Source organism: Somniosus microcephalus, chromosome 32, assembly GCF_052327205.1.
Source record: "Somniosus microcephalus isolate GS21.2 chromosome 32, FLI_Smic_1.0, whole genome shotgun sequence".
In the NCBI taxonomy this organism is placed as follows: domain Eukaryota; kingdom Metazoa; phylum Chordata; class Chondrichthyes; order Squaliformes; family Somniosidae; genus Somniosus; species Somniosus microcephalus.
In genome coordinates, this window is record NC_141018.1 from 40,391,128 (window position 1) to 40,398,830 (window position 7,703).

Sequence of the window (7,703 nt, forward strand, 5' to 3'; positions counted from 1 at the left end):
CCAGGTACTCGCTGGATAAACTCCCCGAGCCACTGGGGAACTGCACGATTACAGGCTCAAACCTGGGGTGAATGGTCCACATTACTTTCACCTGATAGTGGGAGGAGGGAACATTTACTTTAGTTCTTTCTTGAGAGAATGTGCACAGAAGGTGCACAGTGGCAAAGATGCTGTGTAGCATTCCCAGTGCTTGCTTGTTGTACACTGACATTTCCTGGCTGGCAATCTGCAACCACTGTCAGCTCTAAATAATCCAGGGAATTCCACAGGAAGTGAATTGAAAAAATAATTAAATACAACAGGAACACATTAATTCTCCTCTTGTCCAAACAATATATTATCTCCTTTCAGCATGCCCTAACTCTGGGATTCCTTCAATACCAGTGATAAAATCTGGAATTCAATGACCACCATGGTTACACCACAGGTAGCACCACTACTGACCGAGCTGGTCAAGTCCTGAAGGTCATATCTGCCGATCTGGGCATGCGACAGGTAGTGAGAGAACCAACACGAGGGAAAAACCTACTTGACCTCATCCTCACCAATCTACCTGTCGCAGATGCATCTGTCCATGACAGCATTGGTGGAAGTGACCACCGCACAGTCCTTGTGGAGACAAAGTCCCGTCTTCACACTCAGGACACCCTCCATCGTGTTGTGTGGCACTACCACCGTGCTAAATGGGATAGATTCACAGAATTGTATTCCACCACAATCTGTAACCTCATGGCCCGGCATATCCCTCACTCTACCATCAAGCCAGGGGACCAACCCTGGTTCAATAAGGAGTGTAGAAGACCATGCCAGGAGATTTAGCATCAGGCATACCTAAAAATGAGGTGCCAACCTGGGGAAGCTGCAACACAGGACTACATGCATGCTAAAAAGCAGATGCAATATGCTATAGACAGGGCTAAGTGATCCCACAATCAAAGGATCAGATCAAAGCTCTGCAGTCCTGCCACATCCAGTCGTGAATGGTGGTGGATCATTAAACAACTAACAGGAGGAGGTGGCTCCATGAATGTCCCCATCCACAATGATGGTGGAGCCCAGCACGCGAGTGCAAAAGACAAGGCTGAAGCGTTTGCAACCATCTTCAGCAGAAGTGCCGCGTGAATGATCCATATCAGCCTACTCCTGAAGTCCCCACCATCACAGAAGCCAGTCTTCAGTCAATTCGATTCACTCCACGTGATATCAAGAAACGGCTGAGCGCACTGGATACAGCAAAGGCTATGGGCCCCGACAACATCCCGGCTATCGTGCTGAAGACTTGTGCTCCAGAACTAGCCGCAACTCTAGCCAAGCTGTTCCATTACAGCTACAACACTGGTATCTATCCGATAAAATGTGGAAAACTGCTCAGGTATGTCCTGTTCACAAAAAGCAGGACAAATCCAATCCGGCCAATTACCGCCCCATCAGTCTACTTGCAATCATCAGCAAAGTGATGGAAGGTGTCACCAACAGTGCTTTCAAGCGGCACTTACTCACCAATAACCTGCTCATTGATGTACAGTTTGGGTTCTACCAAGACCACTCGGCTCCCGACCTCTATCAGCCGTGGTCCAAACATGGACAAAGGAACTGAATTCCAGAGGTGAGGTGAGAGTGACTGCCTTTGACATCAAGGCAGCATTTGATCGAGTGTGGCATCAAGGAGTCCTAGTAAAACTGAAGTCAATGGGAATCGGGGGAAAACTCTCCACTGGCTGGAGTCATACCTTGCACAAAGGAAGATGGCTGTGGCGGTTGAAGGTCAATCATCACAGCCCCAGGACATCACTGCAGAAGTTCCTCAGGGCAGTGTCCTAGGCCCAACCATCTTTAGCTGCTTCATCAATGACCTTCCCTCCAACATAAGATCAGAAATGGGGATGTTCGCTGATGACCGCACAGTGTTCAGCGCCATTCACAACTCCTCAGATAATGAAGCAGTCCATGCCTGCATGCAACAAGACCTCGACGATGTTCAGGCTTGGGCTGATAAGTGGCAGGTAACATTCGCGCCACACAAGTGCCAGGCAATGACTATCTCCAACAAGCGAGAGTCTAACCTCTGCCCCTTGACATTCAACGGCATTACCATTGCTGAATCCCCCACCATCAATATCCTGGGGGTCACCATTTACCAGAAACTTAACTGGACCAGCCACATAAATACTGTGGCAACAAGAACAGGTCAGAGGTTAGGTATTCTGCGGCGAGTGTCTCACCTCCTGACTCCCCAAAGCCTTTCCAGCATCTACAAGGCACAAGTAAGGAGTGTGATGGAATACTCTCCACTTGCCCGGATGAGCGTACCTCTAACAACACTCAAGAAGCTCAACACCATCCAGGACAAAGCAACCCGCTTGATTGGCACCCCATCCACCACCTTAAACATTCACTCCCTCCACCACCGGCGTACCGTGACTGCAGTGTGTACCATCTACAAGATGCACTGCAGCAACTCGCCAAGGCTTCTTCGGCAGCACCTCCCAAACCCGCGACCTCTACCACCTAGAAGGACAAGGGCAGCAGGTGTGTGGGAACACCACCACCTCCAAGTTCCCCTCCAAGTCACACACCATCCTGACTTAGATGTATATCACCGATCCTTCTTCGTCGCTGGGTCAAAATCCTGGAAACCCTCTACCTAACAGCACTGTGGGAGTACCTTCACCACACGGACTGCAACGGTTCAAGGCGGCGGCTCACCACCACTTCTGAAGGGCAATTAATGCTGGCCTTGCCAGCGACGCCCACATCCCATAAGCAAATTAAAAAAACACCTGTGATTGGCCAGGTGCACCCACAGACGCACCTGCGATTGGCCAGGTACACCCACAGGCGCACCTGCGATTGGCCAGGTACACCCACAGGCGCACCTGCGATTGGCCAGCTACACCCACAGGCACACCTGCGATTGGCCAGGTACACCCGCAGGCGCACCTGCGATTGGCCAGGTACACCCGCAGGCGCACCTGCGATTGGCCAGGTACACCCACGATTGGCCAGGTACACCCACAGGCGCACCTGCGATTGGCCAGCTACACCCACAGGCGCACCTGCGATTGGCCAGGTACACCCGCAGGCGCACCTGCGATTGGCCAGGTACACCCGACAGGCGCACCTGCGATTGGCCAGGTACACCCACAGGCGCACCTGCGATTGGCCAGGTACACCCACAGGCGCACCCGTCATTGGCCAGGTACACAGGCGTACCCGTCATTGGCCAGGTACACAGGCGTACCCGTCATTGGCCAGGTACACAGGCGCACCCGTCATTGGCCAGGTACACAGGCGCACCCCGTCATTGGCCAGGTACACAGGCGCACCCCGCCATTGGCCAGGTACACAGGCGCACCCCGCCATTGGCCAGGTACACAGGCGCACCCGTCATTGGCCAGGTACACAGGCGCACCCGTCATTGGCCAGGTACACAGGCGCACCCGTCATTGGCCAGGTACACAGGCGCACCCGTCATTGGCCAGGTACACAGGCGCACCCGTCATTGGCCAGGTACACCCACAGGCGCACCTGTCATTGGCCAGGTACACCCACAGGCGCACCCGTCATTGGCCAGGTACACAGGCGCACCTGTCATTGGCCAGGTACACCCACAGGCGCACCCGTCATTGGCCAGGTACACAGGCGCACCTGTCATTGGCCAGGTACACAGGCGCACCCGTCATTGGCCAGGTACACAGGCGCACCCGTCATTGGCCAGGTACACAGGCGCACCCGTCATTGGCCAGGTACACAGGCGCACCCGTCATTGGCCAGGTACACAGGCGCACCCGTCATTGGCCAGGTACACAGGCGCACCCGACATTGGCCAGGTACACAGGCGCACCCGTCATTGGCCAGGTACACAGGCGCACCTGTCATTGGCCAGGTACACAGGCGCACCTGTCATTGGCCAGGTACACCCACAGGCGCACCTGTCATTGGCCAGGTACACAGGCGCACCTGTCATTGGCCAGGTACACCCACAGGCGCACCTGTCATTGGCCAGGTACACAGGCGCACCTGTCATTGGCCAGGTACACCCACAGGCGCACCTGTCATTGGCCAGGTACACAGGCGCACCTGTCATTGGCCAGGTACACAGGCGCACCCGTCATTGGCCAGGTACACAGGCACACCTGTCATTGGCCAGGTACACAGGCGTACCTGTCATTGGCCAGGTACACAGGCGCACCCGTCATTGGCCAGGTACACAGGCGCACCTGTCATTGGCCAGGTACACCCACAGGCGCACCTGTCATTGGCCAGGTACACAGGCGCACCTGTCATTGGCCAGGTACACAGGCACACCTGTCATTGGCCAGGTACACAGGCGTACCTGTCATTGGCCAGGTACACAGGCGCACCTGTCATTGGCCAGGTACACAGGCGCACCTGTCATTGGCCAGGTACACAAGTGTACCTGTCATTGGCTAGGTTATACCCAAAGCTGTGCCAAGGTGCCCGTGAGATTTCTGTGGAGAGGAGGCTATTTAGTCTCACATCAACTAAATCTTATGATTAACCAGTAGCCCTGCCACAAATGTTAATGGAATTTGTTGTTAAACGTTTTAAATTCAAACTGGCCAGTGGGTAGAGATAAAAACCGTGTGCTGGAAATACGCAGCCGTCTGGTCAAATGTGAGACAAAAGGCAGAACCTCTGACCCTGGCAGTGACGGACAAAACATTAACCCGTCTTTTCTCCTTCTGACCTGATGTGTATTGTTAGCAGTTTCTGTTTTTAAAACTGGAAAGAGAAACGTATTTGAAGCTAAATATCTGACAACATAATACATTGTACGTAAAGGTGCCTCACTCACAGCAAGTGACTCGGGCCGCATGACGACCCATTCAAAAGGCAGGACGATATTTCCAATAGACTAAGAGAAAACCAGCCAGCTCTTTAATCTGCCTCGATATGCAATCTTGATTTGCATCATTTGTGCAATGTAGAAAATAAGCCTGAGGCAGCTTGTAAATCACTTTCTCCAGTAATTGAAAGCGGAAAAGCTCAGGCTGCATGAAGGTCATTAGGAAGTGCAGCCGTGCCCTTTCACCCCTGGGAAACCAGCTCAAACCCAGCCCAGACCCGGGAACAACACATGAGGCAAAAGGCCCATTAACCCATATAAACTCAGGCTATCTGCACCAACAGGGAATCGTCAGTCTCTTGCAGTGGGTGAGGTCCCAACACGGGAAAACTCTGGAACTTTCCGTGAGCCTGCAGATAGTGACTCGGGCCCTATGTGGTGAGTAAAGTGGTCATTTCCCCAAAACTGATGTCCACGAACAAAATCATCTTCTCAATTAAAAACAATCGGTGATGAGCTGATCCAATCAGAAACAACTCGAAATCCCCTGCCTGCGATAAAGGAAAGTTTGAAACGGCTGCTGGGTCTATGACACAGGCTGGGTCTTGCCTGCTTCTGATTTAAAGTTACCTGAATTGCAAATATTAAATCATTTTCAACAAGGCTTGCAGAGATATGAATGTTTAATTTATTTTGAGTGCTTGGTTGAAAGTATGGTACATTATTATAAAAGGCAGGCACAGGAGAAATAAACAATTACTTGCACGTCTACAGCGCCTCTCACAACCTCAGGCCATCCCAGAGCACTTTACAGCCAATGACCAGATCATCTATTTCAGTGGTGTTGGTTGAGGGATAAATATCAGGGAGAACTGCCCTGCTCTTCTTCGAAATAGTGCTGCGGGATCTTTTATGTCCACCTGAGAGAGCAGACGGGGCCTCGGTTTAATGTCTCGGCTGAAAGACGGCACCTCCGACAGTGCAGCACTCCCACAGTACTGCACTGGGAGGAGGGAGATTGGGCCCCTCTATCTGGATAGGATGTGACTACAGACAGGCGGGACACTGCCACTGACTCACTGGGGAGATATTGAACAAGATCACTCATTACTCCCTGGAGCTGGGGTTTGAATAGAGAGAGGAGGGAATTCAGAGAATTGTTCCCAGTTTGTTCAGCCGGGTTCTAGCACCTGGTTGGGAGAGTGGTGAGGAGTGGGCTGATCAGAGAGGTATTAAGAGTGTATGGCCGTGGAGAGCAGGATCATGAGAAGTAAAGGTAGGGATTTCATACAGATCCAAAAATAGACCAGATACAAGGTACTGAGCTGGAATATTTCAGACCCTCTCCACACGAAATTCCAGCTCACGGTCCAAGTCCTTGCTGATCCCCACACTCTGCACAGCTAGTTCTGTGCGATATGACATCTATTTCATTATATAGCAAGGCTGCAACAGCCCCCAACATCACCATGAGCTTCGACAATCCCACTTTATGCCACCCTTGAGGACAGTTCCTCAGATATTTCACAGCACTTTATTGCTAATCAGTCACACTTGGGTTGATTAACTAACGTTGCGTGTGATTGGGTCAGTCACCTTGCAAACGTCACTCTTTTAATGCAATTACTATGAAAATACTGAATTTCTTAAAAATACTTCGTGGCATTGAAAGTTAAAGATCACAAACCTGTCACAGCTTTAAAAATACAAATACATTGAACATTAGCCTATTTAAAAAACACAAATTGAAAATTAAAAAAAAACTTTTCTGCAGCGAACATTTGTTGCACTCGTTTTCTTTGAGGAGCAAGCGGAGTAGGGGTGGGGAGTAGAGAGGGACGGGGGATTGGGGGGTAGAGAGGGATTGGGGGGGTAGAGGGGGATTGGGGGGTAGAGAGGGACGGGGGATTGGGGGGGTAGAGAGGGACGGGGGATTGGGGGGGTAGAGAGGGATTGGGGGGGTAGAGGGGGACGGGGGATTGGGGGGGTAGAGAGGGACGGGGGATTGGGGGGGTAGAGAGGGACGGGGGATTGGGGGGGTAGAGAGGGATTGGGGGGGTAGAGAGGGATTGGGGGGGTAGAGGGGGACGGGGGATTGGGGGGGTAGAGAGGGATTGGGGGGGTAGAGAGGGATTGGGGGGTAGAGGGGGACGGGGGATTGGGGGGGTAGAGGGGGACGGGGGATTGGGGGGGTAGAGAGGGACGGGGGATTGGGGGGGTAGAGGGGGACGGGGGATTGGGGGGGTAGAGAGGGACGGGGGATTGGGGGGTAGAGAGGGACGGGGGATTGGGGGGGTAGAGGGGGACGGGGGATTGGGGGGGTAGAGAGGGATGGGGGATTGGGGGGGTAGAGGGGAACGGGGGATTGGGGGGGTAGAGAGGGACGGGTGATTGGGGGGTAGAGGGGGACGGGGGATTGGGGGGGTAGAGGGGGACGGGGGATTGGGGGGGTAGAGGGGGACGGGGGATTGGGGGGTTGGAGGGGGACGGGGGATTGGGGGGGTAGAGAGGGACGGGGGATTGGGGGGGTAGAGAGGGACGGGGGATAGAGGGACGGGGGATTGGGGGGGTAGAGAGGGACGGGGGATTGGGGGGGTAGAGAGGGACGGGGGATTGGGGGGGTAGAGGGACGGGGGATTGGGGGGTAGAGGGGGACGGGGGATTGGGGGGGTAGAGAGGGACGGGGGATTGGGGGGGTAGAGGGGGACGGGAGATTGGGGGGGTAGAGGGGGACGGGGGATTGGGGGGGTAGAGAGGGACGGGGGATTGGGGGGGTAGAGGGGGACGGGGGATTGGGGGGGTAGAGGGGGACGGGGGATTGGGGGGGTAGAGGGGGACGGGGGATTGGGGGGGTAGAGGGGGACGGGGGATTGGGGGGGTAGAGGGGGACGGG